Below are 23936 nucleotides of genomic sequence, written 5' to 3' on the forward strand. Positions count from 1 at the left end.
ACACGCCAGATCCATTTGGCGAAACAGATTTTGCGAGGAGTGAAAAATGCCTTTGTAACGTGACAATGTTAACTAAAGTAATCGAGTAATTCTCGCGTACACAGAACAATACTATAATATTTCCAATGATAAAATCAATATTGTCATTATTTAATCTCTTTTCCTTTAATAACAATCAAACAAATGCTTTCACCATTCTTTTATAAATCACACACACACACACACAAACACAATGGCTATTAAACTTGTCATTAAAAAAGATCATTGTTTTATTTATTCGATAAATTTGTGTAAACATTTCTTTTTTTATGTTATTCCGATCAGATAAAAGCAAGAGATCGAAAAGAAAAAAACATAAGAACTACAATCTCTAGTTATCTCTAGTTCTTATCGTGCATTTATATGATGGCATGTTTTGTTTTCTTCTTCATGAGTTTAACCGCGAATTTCGTGCTGGAAAACCTAACCCATCGAAAAAAAAAAATTCCGTTCGCTGAAATATGTGATTATCGTTTATCAAAATGCCGAAATATCGCGTGATCGTCTGGCTTCGATGAGAAACCACGTCGTTCCCTGATGACCGATGTCCACGGGACCAATGCAGCGTAAAAGTCGGCCGCCACAAATTGTGCGGATTTACAGCGCCGTGACGCGTCAATAGCCGAAAAAAGATATATGGATTTACGGTAGAGATTGTTCCCACAATATTATTATTATTATTATTCTATTACTGGCCTTCTTTCTATTTGCGACTTACATTATCGATTTTAACACAAAAGACTGTAATAAGATAAAAATTATTCTTTAATTGATTTACAGATTTTATCACAAAAAAAAAAAGAATTTTAATTTGTTATATAATTATCCAAATATTTAAAATGAGAAAATAAATATAAGAAAAATGGTATCTCTCTTTGATAAAGTTTTGCAGTAATGAGTAAATTATTTAATAACGAATCACATTAATATATGATAAGACACTGTAAAATGGAATATCCTTATAATGTGTTAAAAATTGAAAATGTCCAGAGATATAAAACAAATATACGATTTAATTTTAATAAGAAGAAATTGATCTCTAAAATCGCAATGAAATTTATAACTAAATACGTAGAAACATTCGAGTTTTCACGCAATCTACATTTTTTGTCCTTCATGATCCTATCGCTAAAATATTACCAAAGCATGAAAAATAATATCTCGATGAAAATAACGCGCGCGCGTACGATTTATTTGCGTCTGTCCTATTTTTCAAAATGATCTCTTTTTTATTTATGAAATGATATAGAGTACCTCGCGAGAGACACGCGTACAAAATTCACAGGGCTCGCAATTAAACCATTCCCAGCAAAACGTGTATTCGTATATACATATAATCGCGGTGTTAATATATACGTACATTTGTACACATCGTATACATACACATACACGGAAGCTCCATCGGCGCCTCGCGTGCATTCCGACGAACCAGTTTTCCGCGACGGATATAATGAACCGCGCGTGCAATAAAAACACGCTCGTCTCCGAAAGTCAACGTTTTCTCCCGACGAGAGCGGAGGTGCGGTGTGAGATTGGCATTACAACGGAATCCAGGGAAAAAGGTAAAGAGAACGCCGCGGTAATGTCAGTGGCGAGTATCAGAGGCAAAGTGAGAGACACGCGAAAAGACAGAGAGAAAAAGAAAGAAGGAAGGAGACAGAGAGAGAGAGAGAGAGAGAAAAAGAGAGCACTTTACATTGCGAGGCGAGCGAGACGAGCCGGGGCCGTGGCTCTTGACTCCGGTGCCGCGACTAAACACCAGTAATTAAAACGTCGAGGTTTCACGCAGCCGTCTCATTTATTTGATATTTGCTCGGTCGCCGGCACCGAAGAAATTCCGTGCGCGCTCCGGCTCGCCGCGACTGCGACTCGCGAGCGTAATAAGGATCACGGGGGAAAAGAAACGAGAACGAAGAGGGACCATTGAAGTGAGATAGAGACGGAGAAAGCGAGAGGAAGCGAGAGATGAGCGCAGGTTCTCTCGTAGTAGCATGGCTCGACGACGAAAAGAACTAAACTCGAAAGAGAGATAGAAAAAGAGAGAAGAACGATGATCCTCGCGCTGGCTGCGAGAAAGGGAAACGTGCCCGAACGCAAATGCGGGGTCGTGGCGAAAGGGGAGAGAAAGAGAGAAGGAAAGAGGGGAAAGAAAGACGAGGAAGAAGGGAGAGAAAACCGCGAGGCCGAGACTACAGCGGGTGCTTCGTGCTTCGTCCCGCAGCTGTCGCCAAGCCGGTGTTACGACTGCACAGTTTGTTCATTCGGCGTGCTGCAGCACGGCGGGGCGGCTCTAATGAAAGGAGTTTATTAGGACGCGCGCCGAAGGACGAGAGAGCGAGAGAGCGAGAGAGAGAGAGAGAGAGAGAGAGAGAGAGAGAAAGGACGGGCTCGCTCGTCTCTCCGGAGGGGAACGGAGAAAAGGGGACCGCCGGGATTTGCATCCTTTATGCGTAATTTCGCTTCGATATTAGATTAGTCGCTCTACCGCGTTATCTGGGCGACACGTCGCTCATTAGTCTGCGCGGCGAAAATACACCGAGGTTCCGCCGACCGCCGATGTTGCTGCTTTCATTCTCTTTTCTTTTTCTCTATCTTTCGACGGAACAAAGCTTCCCCCGATGGGCCATTGTATCGAAATTAGCACAGCCCATACCGTAACATCGACGTTGTCGTCGTTGTCATCGTCGTCGTTGTCATCGTCGTCGTCGTCGTTGTATCGGTAAAATCGATTGCGATCACCGTGGCACAGAGGTCTCCGGCTGCACCGGAAGCTCCGCGGAATCATTTATCGCGTAATTAGAAGCGATCCGCGAGAAATTCGAGCCAATTAGCGCGAATAATATTTAGATGGGAGGGAGTGTGAATTTGTAACTGTATGCTCGTTGCCTGTGAAACTCTATATCGAGGTCGGATTATGGCGAGTGAAAGACGAGTAGGGTTAAGCTTATTAATAAAAAAAAGAGGAGGGGTAGTAATTGCTGAAATAGCGCTCGCGGATCGTTTTATCGAGAAACGTTCATATCTTTATTTTTGAGCAAACTGACAGAATTGGGGTCTTAAATTCAATGCGACAGCGCTGAAAATAATACGGACATATGGACGTTTCAATTTAATGATCCGCTCCGCTTTATCGACGTACGTGCGGAGAAAACTTTTTTTTTTTTTTTTTTTTTTTTACATTTGTACGACACCTCGTTACGTTGCGATTTTTTTATGCAGACATTTCTTGTGTTTTTCTCGTTCTTTAAGAGCGCGCTTCTCTTGTGACGATACGCAACTTTTCGAATTTCAGTTTCGAAGAAAGCTTCCGATAGACATCGACAGCTTTGCATACAATATCTGGAATACGTCTAGACTGCGAGTAAACCGCGCGAAGGTACGAGAGAAACTTCTTCTTTGTGCTCGCTGCTGAATCGTCACCTGCTGACTTCGATTTGTCGCGGTTGCGAAACAGCATTTAGAAAGTAAGAAAAAAAAAGAAGAGAAAATTCTGAAAACGACGAAAGTACAGTTCTGCAAGTTGTCGGGAGTGTCAAAGATTTCTGTGAGATGAAAATACAGAAGAAGCTCGCGGGTAAGTACAAGTTTGCTCGAAGAGCGACGGCGACGACGTGTAATAAAATTCCGTGACGCTAATTGCAATGATAAAAACATAATGATCAAGCACACGAAATTAGAAGGGTCGTTCGCTTCCATGTCGTATGCCTCGCGCAAAAGTCACTTTCCTTCTTCCGCAAGTATCGATCGCTCGAAGAAGGAAAGAATGTTGAGGGAGGAGAGTCGCTTTATAAATTCTAGAGATGAAAATGATGGCAGAACATATTCACGACGAACGTAATTTTCGAGTACCAATCACGGATCACAGTTTTCGCATTTGTTTTTTTAATATAATAAAATATGCGCGTCGCATGTGATTAACGTCAAGAGTACCGTACAAAGTATACGTGCGATCGTCGTATTCTGCTGATTAATATATATATATATAGTGATTGTAATTAACCGAGGTCTCGCGAGTGAATATCATATGCGTGCCATGAAATGACAATAAAAGATGAACAAGAAAAAAAGACTCGGTTAGAACCGTGACTTGAGCAATATATAACTTATTTCATTTATTATTTATTTTTTACCTATTAATTTTCGTTTTTCTTCGCAATAAATATAAATTATTTTGGACATTTTATTTATAATTTGAATATATTTTATAGATTACGACATTGATCTATTGCGCAGCGCGTATCGGTAACTGTTAAAGTATTTTTAAAAATTATTTTTACTTTATCTAGAAATAATAGACGAGAATTGTGCTATATATATAACATAATTCTCGTCCATTATTTTTATATCCAGGTCGGGTTTCTATATATATATATATATCACGTATAAAATGTTTCAAAACAATTAAAATCGATGCGATATGATAAACTTTCTTTTCTAAATACATTATTAAGAAACTACATGATTTATTTCACATCAAGCGTTCTTAACGATCTATAATCCGTGATTGTAAATTTGCATACTGTTTGCTCGTATTACAATCTTCCCAGCACGTTATCGGGATATTTTATTTATAACACGTTATTTAACCGGTTTCTCGAGAGAGAGAGAGAGAGAGAGAGAGAGAGAGAGAGAGAGAGAGAGAGAAAAAGAAAGAAAAAAGAACGAGAGCTCGGGCATACCTGCCGATCTTCAATTTCAATTTGCAAGAACGCACACTTATCAGAGACGTGTCGGCGGGGCGGGTGACGTTTGACGGAATAGAGGTACTTTCGAGATTAATTCCCGCACCTCTCAGCATTTTGATCGGCGAGATACGACGGTGAAATAACTTCCAGCGCCTTCACCTTTCTCCAATCACGGTGAGCCGGAGGTGGTCGGGCAAAAGAAGGGTGAGAAAAGCTGTGTGGAGAAGATGGGGAAAGAGCGTGGGCAGCGTGTCGTTTGTATCAATTTACCCCAGCCATCCCGGCGCGTCCATCGACTTTGCTTCGGATTTAATCTAATGCCACGTCGAGATGGGTAATTCATTAAACAAAGATCCACGGGTTCCGGAGTCTGCATCGCCGCCATTACGGCTTGGCGGCTGAGAGTAAATAATTAAATTCGGTCTGGTCGAATTTCGGCCAGGTTCGATAAGGATTACGATTAATCCGAAATAACGTTACACATCTTATATATACATATATATATGTGTGTGTGTGTGTGTGTGTGTTTATGTGTATCGTGCGGCCATGCAAAATATGTATTTATGCTTGACGATATGAAAGGGACGATCACGTTTGCTACGAAACTCATAAGGATTATACGAGAGCGTGCTTTTTGAGGATTATTCCATTCGACGGCTTCGGGTGTGCAAATTAAGACATATCTCAATTTCGACACCGCCATCCCCGGTCGTAATCACGGGGATATTACTCGTAAAGGCTCGCCGGCGCGATATGAAAACTTAATTTGATACGCGCGCGATAATCCGCGGTGCACGCTGCTAAGGTTACTTAATCATTTCGGTCTCGTATAACATGATATAAGCTTAACGCCCAAGGAAAAATGCCGAGCTGTGAATCACAAATATGTCACTAATGTGAAACGATGCGGGAGAAATGGAACATTCCATCTCTGGGAAAGACGCGAACGTCATTTTCTAAAATCGCGGCACGATTTATTACAGACCGTTTGCTCTTTTCGATTATTTATACGACCGTGACGCCGGTCGCGGATCATTGAGATCAATTTCATTACCCGGCAACAAATTCGAAAGGAGGAGAGGAAGAGAGAGAGAGAGAGAGAGAGAGAGCCAAACGCGGCCGTGCATTACTCCCGTACGAGAACAAAATATTCATTCCGAGTGGCTCGTTAAATTCCGTCGGCGCTTCAGCGCTACGAAAACTCAGCCAATAGATCACGCTAAACTTCCGTGCACGTCCGTGCTAGCAATTCCCTCATCCCGAGCCAAGAGTCATGGATAGCCACAGGAGAGAGAGAACGTGCGCGAATAGGGGAGAGGCTCTTGGTTCCCCACCGCAAAAATGTTTTAGACTTCCAACTGTACCACTAGTTTCTCCGACCGTCGTATTTCATTCGATGTTGCTCGATGGCACACCGCAAGAAACCTGTTATCTTTATTACTTACTACCCGTTTTTTTTGTTTTTTTTTTTTTCCACAAAATCTTCTTAGCTAAGACTCTTACGAAACTAAGATCTAAGGGTATTATGAGTACCTTATTTTTGCAGAAATTCAACGGGTACGATTAACGGGAAGCTTAACTGTGCTATATTATTAATATCGCGTATTGAGCTTTATCGAGACGACGAGGTTGTCACCCTCCCCGTTCTACTACCACTATATACAGTCTGTAAGTTTTAATGTTATACCTATTATATGAATTTTTGTCATAATAAATGTATTAAGGAAACAAAATTATTAGAAACTTTATTGGATATCTATTACGTTTGTATATTTAAAAAATTTTAAAATATTCAATTCAAAATTATCTATTCTCTCTCGATAGAATTAAAAAAAAAAACGTCGGTATCTCAAAGAATATTTTAGGCTTTTATTGTCTCGTTCACACGAAACGCTGTCGTAATGCATCCGCATCGCCGGCATTATGCTCCGACTTATATTTTTGCGATTTAGCCAATCACAATAAAGCGCGCGAGTGCGGGCAGTCGTTATCTCACAATCTTAAATTCGTATTTGCTTTAATTTTAAGCCCTCGGCGGTCCTTTACGTTCGCTACTCTGAAAGCGACCAGAGCCCCGGGCAATTATGATAATATCTTGATCCGATAATGGGACACGCTCTTATTCTTACGAATTGTCGCGGGCTTCTCGATGAGAAACGCGGGCTGGGCGCGACGCGGCGCCGATTTCACGCTCGAGAAGTCCGGGAATGGAGCTGGCAAAGAGGAATTAAGATCTCGCCGAAGGCTCTCGTTCTGACAATGCAAAGAAGCTGCCCAAAAGGGGCGAGAAAGACGGAGACGGAGGCGGAGAAGGAAGAAGAAAGACGGAGAACGCGGAAGGGACGGGAAGGTTGAAAGTACGGGTTGGAGAAAAGCGAAATTCCCGGAGATGGAGGAAGACGATGGTAGCTCGATACGGTGGTGGATCGCGTAGAATAAGAAACGCCGTAAATCGCGAGCAGAAGGAGGGATGGTAGATTGGAGGAGGGACATTGTACTTGCTTCTCTTCAGCTTCTCTCCGCGTAGCCGGCTCTTTGTTTATATTCTGAGAGAACGGTGGGGACAGAGAGATCGCTTGACATGTCGTCGGTTCGCAAAGACGTCGAGGGACAAAAGGGATATGGTCTCTGTGTACCCCATGGATCTCTCTCGTTCCCTCCCTCTGTTCCGCAATCCAGCCGATTCGTGTCTATTGAAAGGGCCATAGAAGCGACGGTCGCAAGCTGCCGTTAGTTGCGTCGCACGCAATGTAAGTACCATATCATTATGCGGCCGGATAATAAACGCTTGCCAAGTGGTGGTGGGTTAAGTAGCTTCCTATATTGCACGAGCCGATTTACGGGGTGTCGGCGCGTTCGTTCGTTCGTTTGTACAGGGACGAGGAAGTGCGTGTCTCGAGAGAAGCAGCGTCTACGATTATCGAGCACGCAAGCGAGATTATCAAGCAGATGTACGATGTGAACACATGTTTCGAAGCAAACGATATATCAAAATCAAGAACCTGCCTTACTAAATTGAATACAACCTTGTCAAGTGCTCTCTACCTCTTTTAATCTTCCAACGTCCCGCATTTTTTATGGCTTGCACGTTAAGCCGTATAATATATATATTGTCGTAGTCGTCGTTTGACCTTCCTCGGTCCTTGCTGAATCGTATTTGGAGAAATATGATACGACGTACGGAGCGGTTCTGCTTATCTTCCTTCTCGTACGAGTGTCTCTGCAAAACTGACGACAAGGTGACCGTGCGTAAACACCAAGCCGAGCGCCGAGCGCCGAGCTCCGACTTACATGACGTATAGCTCTACGTCGTCACTATTGTTTTGACACACTATTAACAAACCGAGATATATATATGTATGTGTATGTGTGTGTGTGTGTGTGTTTTCATCATAAATATTTTAAATATCTCGAAAAATTAAATTTAGAATATTTTATAATATTTTATAATATATTATGTTAATGCGTTGTATTACAAATAATTAAAAATTAATCACTACCTCGAAAATAAGCGCGCAATTAATTTTACAAGTGGAAAATAATAAATGAAATAAGTTATAAATTGCTCAGTCTACGGATGCTCGTTGTCCTCTTTCTGGATCTCTCTTTCTCTATTGTTTATCTTTATGGGTTCATGGCATTCATATTCAACATTCACAATTCCCTCGCGGAAAGATAGTTAATTATGATCGCGTACGCACTAACCAACAGAATACGATGACAGCCGCACGGCACTTTACGCGACAGTCCGATGTTAATAAAAAAATCATTAGAACTCAATATTATAAGCGTACATCGAACCGTAGTATGTCGCGTCAATATTTGTTCGGTTTGTTAATAGTGTGTCAAAACAATAGTGACGTAAAGCTATACGTCATATAAGTCGGAGCTCGGCGCTCGGCTTGGTGTTTACGCACGGTCACCTTGTCGTCATTTTTGCAGAGACACTCGTACGAGAAGGAAGATGAGCAGAACCGCTCCGTACGTCGTATCATATTTCTCCAAATACGATTCAGCAAGGACCGAGGAAGGTCAAACGACGAGTACGACAAGGTAAGTTCACAGACAAAATCCATAATTAAAGCCAACTTGCTATTACGCGGTTTCGCGTATAAGTATAGATCTATGGCGAGAACTAAAACGATATATATATATATATATATATGTACATATGCAATATAACGTTTATTCGGATAATCTATTATCTATTATATCGCGACGGCGACAATTAGAAATATCTCTTGATTCGTGACATTTTGATAGAGCTCCACTTATGAAATAGCCTCGAATAATTTCGTTAAACAATGTCACCTCCCACCTTCTACCCACGTCTTTCCCTTGACACTTCATTACCCTGAAATAATTAATTCCTATTCCGATACGCGCCGTTAAAGTCCGTGACATTCGTAATACGCTCGGTTAATGATATCTATATCGCATGACCCATCCGGCATATTCGTATATGTATTATAAGCTGACGTGAGATGTACAGCTTCTCTCTAAATATTTCATTTTCTGGTTTCACTCCCGCCGCGGTCGGGACTGATGTCCGATTAAAAATGGATTGGCATCGTTCGATATTATTGCGCGCTTGGTATGCAAGAAAAGAGGGTGACGAAGATAGAGGTAAAGAAGAAAAGAGAAAGGAAAGGAGAAAGAAAGATTAATTTAATATTCTGGGGACAAGATAGGTATAAAAACGAAAAGAAAAGAAAAGAAAACACAAATCAAGTGTCAAGTGATTTGTAAGGATAGTAACGTTCATCATAATGTTTGAAAATGTCAGTCTTTTGTATTCATACACGTGACATTCTTAAATTCCAAGATTTACTTTGTGTCAGATTGAAAAAAATTAGACAGGTAACATTATTATTATAGAACATAATATATAATACGTTTCAGAAAATTTCAATGATGTTACAGTATTTGAATTTTTAGACGACATTTCGTCGCTTTTTAATTTTAGATATAATCAAATCTAAGATTTAAGCTGTTAATATAAAATTCACCTGAGAATATGGATTCGTTAATTATATATTAACTAATTTCACACGATCTCTTATTTATAATAAATGATAATGAATGATTTTTTCATTAGTTCCATAAATATTTCATGTAATAACACCGTCGACTGATGTAATAGTGTCTTGTTGTCGAATATCGTAGAATGAAACACCTTGACAGATAACTTGCAACAGATTGCACATAACTATGGGAAATAATAGAAAACATAACTCTGTTCAACTTTAGCTGTCAACTACTCCATGTTGATAAATATACGAAGTTATGTACCGGTACATACGCGCCGGATGCGAAATGAACACAGATGTTGGGTGTTACAATTGTTACAATTCTGCGATTAATTCCACGTGTAATGTCAGAATAAGCACAATAATCAACATGTAATACCGAGCTTGAGCTTAGCCGTTTGCTTTACTATCGTCGTAGAAAGAAAATTGAAATGAAACACAAAACTTGTCTCGTAACGCCGATTGGCCGGCTGTGATTTATCGATCCACCGCGGCGCACGAAATTGCACTCAACCTCGAGAAATTTAACGTACTTACTCTACAATCCTCGTCTGTTCGAATCGCGAGCAACGGGACTATTGGATCCTTTAAGAGGAAACGAATCGCTAACGACCGTTGCAGTCGATGCTGAAATATTTCGTATCGGCCCGATAAAAGTTAAATTATAGGTCCCGCTGTGCGACCTGCTCCCGACTCCCGACTCACGACTCCCGACTCAATCCAGCAGCCCTGCTTACATTTTTCAACAAGACGTTTCATTCTCGCGACGTTCAAATCCCTGTTCATTCTGTCTTCGATGTCGATCGTAAAATGCGTTACGTGATTTCACAATTTTCTTTCTCTCTCTTCCTTTTTCTGCCATACTTTCAGAATTGACGAAATCACAGGTTGATCATTATTATTTAATGCCTAATTGTCACGTTTCTTTTCTCCAATATCGTTGCAATCACATGTTTTATTTTTCAAGGATATGTTTCGGGGACATCTTTTTACAAATTTTTCTTTCTTTGAATTTATTGTAGATGATTATAAATACTTTGTATAACATAGAAATCCCCAGATTTCGTTTTTTTGTTACTTGAAATAAATAGAATAGGTACAAATTTGTTCAAATAATATTTTAATACTTAATCGCGCATATGATAAAAGAAATAATTATCTTAGTTGATTGCAGAAAATCTGTAACAATATTTATAATATAGACATATCGAAAATATCTTTTTTTTTTTTTAATCTTTAATTTAAAATTAGCTAAAAAGACATTGTAAATAGATTTGTATATTAATCAATATACAAATTAATTATTATTTTAAATTAATACAATTCAGTAAGAAAAAAATAGCTCACATAAAAATATTTTTCTTTTTATTTTAATTAATATTTATATGTTCACACTTGACGTATAATATATATATATATATATATAGGTTTATAATAATTGAAAGATTGTCTGCATAAAAAATTAAAATGTTATCGTATTTTTTATAAATATTTACATCTAAAATTTTTTTTCTATAAATTACACAATCTTTTTGTTAAATATATCTTAAGAACAAATAGAAAATTTAATTATGAGAGCAATAATTATTATTTGAAATATTAATATACATTGTGTATATATCACAGATAGCATACATATATGTATACTAATTATATATGTATATTAATACATATATACATATAATTATAATATATATATATATATATATATATATATATATATATATATATATATATATGTGTGTATATTAAGCATAAAAATCATTAATATATTATATATGATCAATGCTTTATGTAAAATGTAGCTAATATTTTTATTGTACAGATAAAATATAAATCAACTCTGTGCTAATTTGTATCGTGCACTGATAAACATCAAATTATTTTTTATTTTATAATCCCGAACTAATTGATGTATATTAGAACATCTAAACATCCTATAATTTGATAATTTTATCTACATAATACTGTATTCACAATATTTATAATATTCCATATGCGATTCCATCTCAATTTTCTTGATAATTATAGAGTTAGGTTTTTAATGAAATGAAACAAATTAAATATATAATGACGAAATATTATTAAAATTTATATTAGTTCAGATACATGCAGGAATAAAAAGTTTAATAAAAAGGTGACGAGTCAGTTGCTATTTTCTTTTTTTATAGCGTTTCGTTCGATTAGAATTTATCCGAGTCGTGCAGGACGGATGCGTCGCTTTGAGGTTCTTTCCTCTTCTGTTCGCGAACGGTAGGTTTCATGGGATCGATTTATCACGCGCCAATGCATCCGGGAGTCTATCACGGCGACGGTGGCGGGAAAACTCGTGGAGCTCGGTTTTTTCGGCGATTCAAAATACCTAATATAAAGTTTTCACGATTTACGCCGATCGACTTGTTTTTCAGTGCTGTTTATCGCGGAAAACTCCCGACTGCCGGCTCCCGGCCGAGTGACGTGCATTTTTCCTCGCGCTCATCCTTTTTCTTTGCCACGCTCGCGGCGGTTGGCGGTTGTTGCATCGACGGCAGTCGACGCCGGCACTTATTTATTCGCTTCGCGGCTCGTTGGCTTTCGTCTATTTTGCCGCGGCAGCAGGTAAATTAATTTTAGACAGCGGGGCCAACAAATTTCTTCCGACAGCCAATGAGACGCGGCGAATTACGAACTGGCGGAAAGAGAGAGAGAGAGAGAAGAGTGAGTAAGAAAGAAAGATAGTGAGAAAGCCCGGCGGGGGTCACCTAAGAGATTATCCTAAGAAAACTTTCACGAGAGTTCCTCGTATCCGGCGTTACCTGGGGTTAAACAATCTACAAAATTGAAATAATATGCAGATGTAATTTCGAGTAACTTTATATTGCCCGTCGTGCTGCCCCGGGTCATATACCCCTTTCGAGAGTGTCCCAGGGCGGCGCAACTTCAGCAACGATACCTCTTTCTCTTTCCCTCTCTCCCTGGCTTCGGGTCGCAATTCGACGAGCAATTGCGACTGCGAATGCACTTGGCGCACCGTCACGACGGAGACAAATATTTTTTCAGCGCTCCAGACTTTGGTTATTATATCCCGTCTTCTAGCAAATTAAACTCCCGGTTCCTCCATCAATTCAAACACCTTTGCGGATAAACAAGTTTACCTTCCAGCCCCCGTCCTCGGGGTGCGGTAGAGAAGGAACAAGCAAGCTATGATATTCGCAAGAGAAATCGAGAAACGTTTTCGCAAAACAACATCAATCCATAATATATCAAGGTAGCACTAATGGGAGTAAAAAGCAAAGACAAATTTTCTCGTGCGCTCAAATATTTGCGGAAACCCGAGACCAAAATAACCGACATCGGAGAGTCATGTTCAACCAGTCGAATGCTCGCGCGGATTCCCCAGCCATAGATCTGCCAATGTCACGAAATGTCCAACGTGGGCGCGGTTCGCCACTATCGACCATCGATCGGCTGACCCGCGTGAATTTCAGATCGCCCTCTTTACTTTAGGGTTCATCGTCACCCATAAATCTCGGTCGTTTCTTCGCGCAGGGTAAAACGGCGACGTCCGCAGCGTGGAGCGGCGCGACGGGAATTATCGCGAGCAACCGTCGCTGACAATTTCTTATCCCGGAGGAATTCCATTGCACGACGACGACGACGACGACGACGACGACGACGACGACGACGATTGTTATCCGCGCAAATCGTACTTGTACGCGCCACGAGTTCGGCTCCCAAAAGTCCTCGACTTGCAGTTTCTCTCTCTCTCTCTCTCTCTCTCTTGCCACGAATTCTCGCTCGATGTCCCGCGCGCGTAGACAAATTCGCGTAATAACGCAATAAGACAAGGGGGACGAGAAAGGAAGAGAAGGGACCGCGCGTGTGCGCATACGCTGCCGAAAATGTCCGGTATGCGGAACCGTATATCGTGCATGGTCTACCGAAATGCCACGAATACTCGAGCACGTGGTTTAGTATCAGACAGATACTCGGACCGCGTAAAGTAGAAGGAAGAGGAAGAGGAAGAAAAAGAAAATGACGATGACGACGAAGAAAGAGTAATATCGATCCAACGTCATTCATCATCGCTCAGTCTATTAAATCGCCCATATACTCTGATCCCCTTTTCGCAATCACTTTACTCGTCTTCCTCGCCTTTCTATTCCCTCTATCTTTTCCCCCTGCGGGCCCAATACGCGGGGAGCACCCCTTGGAGCTCTTTGGCGGTTTTGCTTCTTCTCTGTCGCTTCCACCCGACCTAGACATATCTTTCTTCAGCAGCTGCTGCTGCTGTCGGTCTTTATCCTTCGACCGACATCACGTGCATCTCTCCTTTCTCTCTCTCTCTCTCTCTCTCTCTCTCTCTCTCTCTCTCTCTCTCTCTCTCTCTATCTCTCTGTTTCGCTTTCTCCCTGTTACGAACGTCTCTCGATTTGCTCGGCTCCGAGGTTTTCGTCAGCAACACCCAACCGAGGCAGCTCTGACGGATGCGAGACGAACTGACGCCCTGCCAGAGTTTACACCCGAGCTAATTACGATCCTCTGCCTTGAAGGGTACGAGGAAAGGGCGTCGCGCCTGCCTGGCCTGGCCTGACCTGCCCGCAGTTGCTTCACGACGACGGAGACGAGGCTCCGGATTCGCGGCGCGCCAAGTGGTTGGTTGACTGGCTCGTTCGCTCGCTCGTTCGTTCGTTCGTGTGTTAGACAGAAATAAGGTTTCAGTGTGTAACACGATTTAACGTCGCTCTTCGAGAAGCTTTGCAACGTAAGGCTTTATGTATTTGTCGTGCGTCGTGACCCGCTTCTCTCGCAAACGATATAATATAAAGCGACTGCCGGTTTAAACGCGACATGAGTACATGTATTATACTTTCTCTCTCTCTCTCTCTCTCTCTCTCTCTCTCGGGCTATATTTAGTTAAAGTCAATTTTAAATTTAAAGTAGTTCTAACAATAAGTTTTCCGGGGGTGAAACCGGAACCCTTTAATCACATCGTTCACACGTACCCGCGTCAATTCGGTATATTCAATGACGGTATATACCCGTGCTGGTTCCAAGCGGAATGTCAAATAGCGCGTTAAAAAATCTTTGTCTGATGTGTACGTATAATATGTAAATGTAAAAGCTCTTGTTAATTGTAGTGACAACAGCTTTTTCGTTAATTAAGAGAACAGAATTACATTTTAAAAAAAACTGTTCTTTATTTTCTGTTTAATATGTACTTAAAAATTTTTTATTTAAATTATTATTTAATTTAAAGTGAAACTTTTTCGAAATATTTTATTTAAAAAATAAATAAAAAGCTTTATTTATAATAAATTAAAATCAAAGTTTTATTAAAAAGATTAGCAATATACAACAATGAAATATAAACATAGCTACGTGATAAACGTGAAAATGTTTATACGTGACAGATGTAAAACAAAAAAAAAAAAAGTTTACACATTCAAGAGGAAAATAATAACAAAACACCGAATATGTTACTTCTAGAAGCCTTATATCATGTTAACCGTATTTGGCGACAATAATTACGCACGGTATTGAATGTAATTAGATTATTGCTGCCTTAGTCAGTTGAAGTTACCTGTGTAATAGCAACGGCAGGCGAGAGAGCACCGGACTTTATCTAACTTCCTCTCTCTCTACCTTCTAAATTGACTGCTAAAGATTAACCCTTTAAGTCCGCCTAACTCTATTCATGTCGTGTTAGATGAACTTCGGAAAATCAATAATGCGTCTGCATCTTCCCCCTTTCCGCTCCCTTTTCTCCTGTCAGTTTTGCAAGATTGAGAGCAACGCTCAATGCGACTAATCTATAACGCGATATATTTTCGAGAATTCCATTACATAAAAATCTTCCACTTTTCTTCTATTTTCCCGAACACAAGAGACAAAAAATAAACAGTGCTTATGTCACTGATTAGAAATTCAACATAGTTATTTCCAAGATTATTCAAGCACGTACCGGTACTAAATGATGAGAGCAACACGATCGCTCTAAAGACAAGAAGGGAAAATAGCGATAGCAAAACGCAATCCCGAGTAATCGGCTTCGAGCTTTGTCTTGGGTTCTTTGATCGCAAGAACAAATACGAAGCGTCGTGACTTCGATAAATTCCCGTCAGTACTTTTGTTCAATGAGAAATTGATTAGCTCTCGATAATCCCGACAGAGAAAACGATCATCTCGTTTCTGCTAATTGCATTTACTTGTGGAACTTTTTGACGAGGAAACTTGCAAATATAACACCAGCGTATTTAGAGTTCCAAGAGTCTCAGAAAAATGAGATTTAAATACCCTATGGTAGTCGAGATAATTTTAATTATGAAAATATTTTCCATGCTGCTGCAAATAAAAAGAGCATTTCAATTTAATGTTGTGATATTCTTATTTGCCAAATATAACTTGTTTACTCGAAATTTAAGCGGTTACTGAGAAAATAATCAGATTTTTTGCGAGATTTCAAATTGAAATTTTTATATTATATTTCAATGTTTAATTTAGCATCCACTTTGACATTTTAAGCAGTTAGATCACCTTTTTTTGAAACTATTTCATCTATAATTTTATCGAAATCTTCCTTTGAATCTCTTAATGAAAATCTGTTCGATTATTGTCTATTTGACGTACAAAATAGGAACTTAATCCCTATATAAATTAAACCTATCGAAATCCTCTAGAATCCATAAACGTAAAGAAAATTGAGTTTGTAGGTAGAAGCAAAATTTCGACTCGAGTAAACAATACCGAAATGGCAATCTCGTCCAGTACATATTGCATTAAATCAGGCCAAACTCGATCGTTGCAAATACATCATACGGTATAAAGTATTTCACCGTCTGCGCTGTTCTCCTTCTCGTGCGCGTTCAAAAACAAGAAACCGATTGCCGGTGTTTGTGGAAAATATTTTCCGTAAAAATCATATACATTTACGTACATAAATATATATGTATATATGCCGACTAAAAGAATAAGAAGGAGAAAAAGAGGAGAATAGCTAGACATTTGTAATACCGCGATTTGTCCATAGACGAAAAGTGCGAGCTGGTATCTCGAGTTACGCGATAAATCGATTTCCTATTATCAAGAACTATTCTTCGTTATAAAAGAGTCGAGTAGATGGATTATCCGACATATTATCAGTCCATTTTTTTTTTTTTTTTTTTTTTTTTTTTTTGCGAAATGACCACAATATGGATCAGCGGAGAGCCGATGGCATGCTCCATTCCAGAACTCGCAACAGGATGACTCGGCGCTATCTGCAAAAGCCGAGAATACACGTTTGCGTGTAACGTAGGCGTAAACATGGGAAAGAGAGAGAGAGAGAGAGAGAGAGAGAGAGAGAGAGAGAGAGAGAGAGAGAGAGAGAGAGAGAAGCAAGGGTATACGGAATTATTGATTTCCCTTTGGGGAAAAGGAGCTTCTCTCCTTCGCGAAGAAATGTAATACGAAGCGAGCGAAACGTGAGACCAAGGGGAAAACCCGATTGCGCGAATTCCGATAATATCGACGAATGCAAATAAATCCATCTCGATCCGAGGAAGACGCCTCTCGCCGCTTGCGAGGAAAAACAAAGGACACTTAAAATGGATCCGAATTCGCAAAATGAGAAATTGCCTCTAATGTATAAATATATTTTACAGCATATATGTCCCTTTTTAAATCGCAAACATATTTTTCTTTGCAATCGTACGAGACGTTGGTTCACAAATATATGAACAAAAATATTTACCTATATTCTCTTGCACATATATCTAATTTTCTAGAATTTAGATAAATTTTTTTAAGATAGTTGAGAGAATATTTACAACAAAAAAATGTTGGTTTTGGAAAATTTTACATGTATAATTACAAGCAAAAAGAGTTTCTTTAACGTCATAAAATTTTAATTTTCACGCAACATATTTAATTTTTGTAGCACTGATCGATATAGAATCAATCAATAACCGAGTTTCGAAAAGCTCGTTTTAATTTTTATATTTGTAATATATTTTTTATTTTAAACTATTTTATGACAATTCATTTTAGATCTTAGATTCGCTGATTCCCTGCGAGCATTTTGTGAATTTTTTCCTTGTTCTTTCTTGTGCCGCATTTTGTTCTTTAAAATACGAATTTTTAACACCTTGACAGTGGATTTCCTGTGATTATCCCTTTTCTTAAGTCTGGTTGTAAAAGGCAACGTTCTTGGACGGAATATTTTGAGAGAAGTGAATGAATGGCAGTAAAGAAACCCGCTAAAAGCTTGTTTAGGGATCTGCTAAGAGCTAGAAAAATATATCAATATACATATACATAAATATCTGCTAAAAGCAAAAAAAAAATATATAAAGTTTTTTCACAGACTTATAAGTCGAGTTTAAAAGAATCTGCTAAAAAAGAACTAGAAAGAAATATAAATAGACAATATTTTTGTATACAAATCTGGAACATAAAAAAGGTTCCCTAAGACTTAAGAACTCTTAAGAATCTTAAGCTGTCTCAAAGTTTAATAACATAGAATGATATGCTTATTTTGAAATATGAATATTTCCTATTCGAAATATTATATAAATCTGATGTAGGTACTGATTGTAAGTTGAATAATCATAATCATGCTTTTCTTTCAATAAATTTTTCTGGCTTCATGCTACAAAATATTGTAAATTCTAAAATAAAATTCTATTTTATTATTTAAAAATTTAATCATTCTTTTTGTGTTAGAACATTCTGATATAATTAATCGTACAATTGCCTGTCACTTTGAGCTAAAATATCGTACTTACAATTAGCAAATCTAAAAAGTACCGAAAGGTATCATTCATGCTAGAAGGAACGAAATAAAGTTAAAGTTATACGCGCAGCATCGTGTTGATATTTCACTTGGGCGAATGTTTTACCGCCTGCGAGATCACAGATACGAGAAAAGAGAGAGAGAGAACAATTTTCTGACCTGCTACCCTTTTTATATTTGCAAGGGTCCCGCAAAAAATGCATTCAGGGACATCGCTGTGGCGCTGCTCCAGCGGTTGGAATCTGGATTGTAGGTCTCGTATCTTTTGTCGCTTACAACGCGTTGGCTCTCTACAGAAAAATGACCGAGCAATAAAGGTGTGCGGCAAAAAAAAGTGTCACACCAGCGAGCAATCATCGTGTACATTTCCCATACTGGAATGTTTCGTATGTTATCGAAAATCGATGACAGTCCATAACAGTTTATTATGATATCTCGCTCTAAAATGGTGAGATAAAACAAAAGTCGCGAGATATAATTTATTTATTTTTGTAAAAGTCAGTATTTTAACATAAGACTACGTAATTTATAATTTTCGCAAATTTTGCATTTATGTGCTGTTCATTTTCGGTCGCGTGTTGCTTATTACTTCTGTAGATGCGAAGAGGATTTGGTGCTTTTTACGCACTTGGCGTGTAATGCAAATTTTTGAGAACACGGTATTATTTAGGTCTTTACATCTCGAGCGCGACAGGTGGAAAAAACATGAAAAATCCTAGTATAAAATTTAAAAAGTTGTCAACGTTTCCTCACGCATTGCGCGACTAAAATCTCCTCTTACGCTCTGCAACAATTTATTTTTTAAAATATTTTGTCTCTCTCTGTCTTTAGAGAAAGAGAGAGAGAGAGAGAGAGAGAGAGAGGAGAGAACTATATTTTTATAATATATAAATAAAAATTAACGTTATAGTATATACATATGTATATTTATACTATAGCGTGTAGACGATAAAATGTGCATACAAAATAAAAACCGCAAAGACACACGTGAGTTTTCTAATTATCCCCACTTCTTCCTCTACTTGAATAAGTCAAAGCTGCAAACATTTTTACAATCTAGATCTAAAAATGTTTATACCGCGAAAATTACATAATTGTCGGAGGAATAGATTAACGCGATACTTTATTTCTTTTGTGTAATTTAAATAATAGCTAGTCCCCTATTTTATAGAAAAAAAGACGCGTCTACGTTGTTCGGAAATACGGATGGTGTAATAACGACATGGCGACATTTCTAACGGGCTCACCTTTCGTCGGCGTATTATTTTTAAGAAATGGCAAACTCAGCGCTTTCCACAAAGGAAATTCATTCCTTAATATGACAATCATTCTCGGGGTCAGCTGACGCGGCTGACAAGTTCTCGACGAGAAAAAGAACAGAGAGGAAAGGAAAAAAAGGCATTTTTCTCATAAGCTCACAGCCACAAATCCCTACGGCGACGCTAAACATTATTTCAAACGACGCGAGGGTCGGTGCACCGTTCCTCCGATTCCGGTGCAGCTTGACGTGCAACATAGCGAGCAGTAAGCCTATCTCTTAAAATGCATGGAGAAGAGCGAGCTTCTACGACTTAAATGGTTCTTTCTCCCTCCGCTGAAAGCATCACGCCAGAACTGATTTCGCGAGCCGTCTCGTTCTTCGCACAACAGAAGTTGGAATCCGCCGAGCCCCCGAATTAGTCCTGACCGTCCTCGGGAGCGTGGCGAGAGGGGAAGGTGACGGAAAACGAAGGGAGGAGGGGGCGACAACAAGTGGTTGCGTCTAGTTAACTCGCGGGGTCGTTGTCGAAGACAGTTCGGGGAGACACACCCGGCTGTCAGTGAAGCAACAACATAGGCGAACGGGCGTGTCGAGCAACAACGGCCGGCAACAAACAGCCCGGGATTTAGGAGAGTATCGGCTCCGGTATCTCGAACCCCGACACGATGTAGCCGCGCATCTCCTCTTCTCTCTCTCTCTCTCTCTCTCTCTCTCTCTCTCTCTCTCTCATTTCCGCGAGATGAAACGTGCGCAGCAATATAAATCTCTCTCTTTCTCTGACACAGAGAGAGAGTTTACGAATTGTAATATCAATATCTGTTCACCTGTTGCCGTGCGCGACCCAATTTTGCCAGCTTACCCGCTTGCCCGCCTGGCGTGTATTCGCTTGGCGCATTTATTCTGACTTAATGGAGCGCGAGCTGCGAGCTGCGAGCTGCTGTGCTTCGCGAGCGTGACGACACGCTGGGGAGTAAGAAAGCAGCCGGAATCGTTCGGTCACGAAAGCCCTTCGGTCGTATTAATGCATAATTGAATCTACTAATCGATATTATATTGCGCATTCTCTTTGCAGAATTGTAAATTAAATTACGGTTGAAGGATTTCGACTGGAATCTGTCGAAATATTCAAATATACATTTCGGATAATGGCAATTTCAATGTCTGATTATTCAGATAGTAATATTTTAATTTCATAGAATTTTATAATCTCTTATCTTATTGTTAATTTAAATAATTAAAAAAAAAAAACGAATTTTATATATCAATTTAAACGAATGCGAATTTTATCTGAAATATTATGATTAAAGTAAATTATTTTAACGCATGCGATATATATCTTTCGGATATATTTAATGTTTAAACCATATATGACATATATATTTCGCATTTTTACATATTAAAAAATTTTCATACACATATATACTCGATTCTTTGATCAATAAATGTAACTAATAATAGAAAACATCTCTCTTATATAATATTATACATATAATACACTATTCTAAAGAGCATTGTAGACTGTATGAAGCCAAAGTATAAGAACTCAACGAATAGCAGAAACGGAAATTACTAGCGACTGAGAAGGAAATCAGCTAGGATTTTGAAAAGAAATAAAATAAGGAATGAACGAAATCATAAAAATAAAAATTGATATAATTTATCAAATACATAAAAGAAAAACAACAATTGATATCGTTGATATAGCCACATTAAGAGGATATTTAAGACTCGAATATCGAAACAGACTTTAAAATAAAATATAAAAATCAGAAAATCAGAAAAGTAGACTCAAAACCTTGGATTTCAAGGAAGATTTCGAAAAATTTACGAGATTATATACACATATATATATGTATATATTTTATTAGTTAAAACATGTAGATAATTGTTAACAACTTTTGAAATTTTAACGCTTCACGCCATCTTGACGTCACAAGTTAAATTTTTATTGATATAACGTCTATAGGAGTTAATTGGAGACTATGTTTTCGTCCTTTAAATATTTGCCAAAATTATTTAACAGTCGAAATGTTGAAATAGTTCAATAACAAGCAGAGTGTCAAACTATTATATATAACGACCACAATTTTTTTATTTTACTAGCAACTGCCGTTAGAAAGATATCCTGCGGTTCTGGAATATTGATATTTGCTATTTCAATTTACAGCAACGTAACATATTTACGTTACAACATATGACACGGACATTCGTAAGTTAATACTGAATTTTTGTCCATGTTTGTAACAAATACCCTCATCTCTTTTTTCTAGACAGGAAATAATATATGTAAAAAAAAGTGAGAGTAACAAAAAAGTAAAAAAGATATACACCGTGCAAAAAAAAAAGGGGGAAAAAAGAGTAATAAAGATGATAAGCCAATGTAAAAATATTTATTTTCCCTTCTCTGCCTTCTCCCATCACGTCGCGTTCAGGATCAGAGACTTATGATTTCCTAAAAAGAATGACTTGCTTTTACACATGGAACGCTTTATTACGAAGAAGAAGACGACGGCTTGTTGTGCATATATATGTAGACCATGCCGCTTTATCGATCGAACAATATATATATATCTAATGAAATTACATCTTTTATGATAATGTTTTTATTTGCTTAAATCTCTGAATAACTAGTTTGATTTAAAAAAAAAATTATTTTATGTCAGTGAACTTTTTCTTAAATATTCATCGTGTTTCAAGCATCTTTATATCGATGACTTTCCACATATTATTTTTAATCAAAGATTTTATTCATGGTTTATAGTCTATGTTGACTTTACCTCGGCAATAGTTTCCGAATTCTTTTCCATTTTTTTTTCGATCGCCAGTTATAACACATGTTCTTTTTTCGTCACAAGTTTTCATTTTTTCTTCTAGAATATTTTCTTTAGCACGCGTGAGAAGAGAACTACGTCGCGTTGATCAAACGATTCACCGTCGGCATTTATTAGATGTTTTTCGAGGAAATTAAACTCGGGACAGTTTCTTGTCGGTTGAATTTCATTTTCAAAGGTCTGTACGCAATTTTGCAACGGCAGGTAACACACGCCAATGATTTTATGGCATCGCCATAAAGACCTATCTCTACTAGTTTTAAGGCTTTCCATTTCTAGGACTTATCTCTACTTTTTGCCGGTTGACCACCTCAGAATAGCTGAGCGTTGTTTACGATGGAATCTAGCCTACGAAGTACCGTTAAAAAACTTATACATCGAACATATGTATGTATATATATATATATATATATATCTATATATATCTTCCACTGCCGATTGCCCGCCGGCATTTACTCCCCCTCTTTGCCCTCGACTATGCCAGAGGGTTAACAAAAGTACGATAAGCTGTAATGCGGTGACTATAGGCTGCAGGAAGCGAGAGATCTCGTCTGGATGCGGAGCAAAATGTTCGTCGCGAAACCTTGGTGTAATTTTACGGCGGATCGCGAAGATTGCCTCGTTTTAAGGAAAAATTCCTCTCCTCTTTTTAAAAGAGGAGCGCCTAGGAGAGGCGAGGGAATTTTTCACTCGACCGAAAGGAACAATCGGTCCGCGCGTACTTAATGGAGTCCCGAGCGTCGCGGCATCAACGCGCGAGAAAGAGGGGATCTTGGAAATAATATTCTCTCTAGAATTTAACTCTCCTGACAACGACGGTCGATGCGACGCGTTTCTTTGTGAGATGATGGCCCTCGCTCCAACGAGCACCGAGAAATCGAATATTATTTATTGCGCCGATTAGTTTATTAAACGAGGCAATGAATGCGATTCAGGTCGACAAATTGATTTCTTAGCGCGCCCTGATTAACATTGAAGCCATATAGCGAGAATTGCGCGATATTTATGTATTATATCGGTTTCGTGAGTGAACTTCGAGAAACTTCACACGCGCGCGTTCTTCCACATTTCGTATATCTTTACGATGGCAAAACGATGTCGATGCAATCGGCCGGCACGCTCGTGACAAATGTCTTCGATAATTTTACAACACATTACCGGACGAAATTGCTTGCTCGCCTTGTACGCAATTTTAAATTTGTAATTTCTTAATACGTATAAATCAGCCACCAGCGCGAGCAAAACTGTCTCGTAGATTTTCATTCGCGTAAAATTATCAACTTCCTTCCTGACCTTTTCTCTACCGTCACGAGAGCGAGGACAACTTGTATGCGCCAC

General features: G+C 38.7%; 1 long non-coding RNA gene across 3 annotated transcripts in view; it reads left to right on the forward strand.

Moving 5' to 3' along the window:
- Positions 1–8665: 8665 nt before the first annotated feature.
- LOC140668336 (uncharacterized) overlaps positions 8666–23936 on the forward strand; it is an 84892-nt gene continuing 69621 nt past the window's right edge. For all 3 annotated transcript variants that reach the window (XR_012047163.1, XR_012047162.1, XR_012047164.1), the window contains exon 1: positions 8666–8777. This is a non-coding gene — a long non-coding RNA (uncharacterized lncRNA). The remainder of the gene's footprint in view (positions 8778–23936) is intronic.

The sequence above is a fragment of the Anoplolepis gracilipes genome, chromosome 8, assembly GCF_047496725.1.
Source record: "Anoplolepis gracilipes chromosome 8, ASM4749672v1, whole genome shotgun sequence".
In the NCBI taxonomy this organism is placed as follows: domain Eukaryota; kingdom Metazoa; phylum Arthropoda; class Insecta; order Hymenoptera; family Formicidae; genus Anoplolepis; species Anoplolepis gracilipes.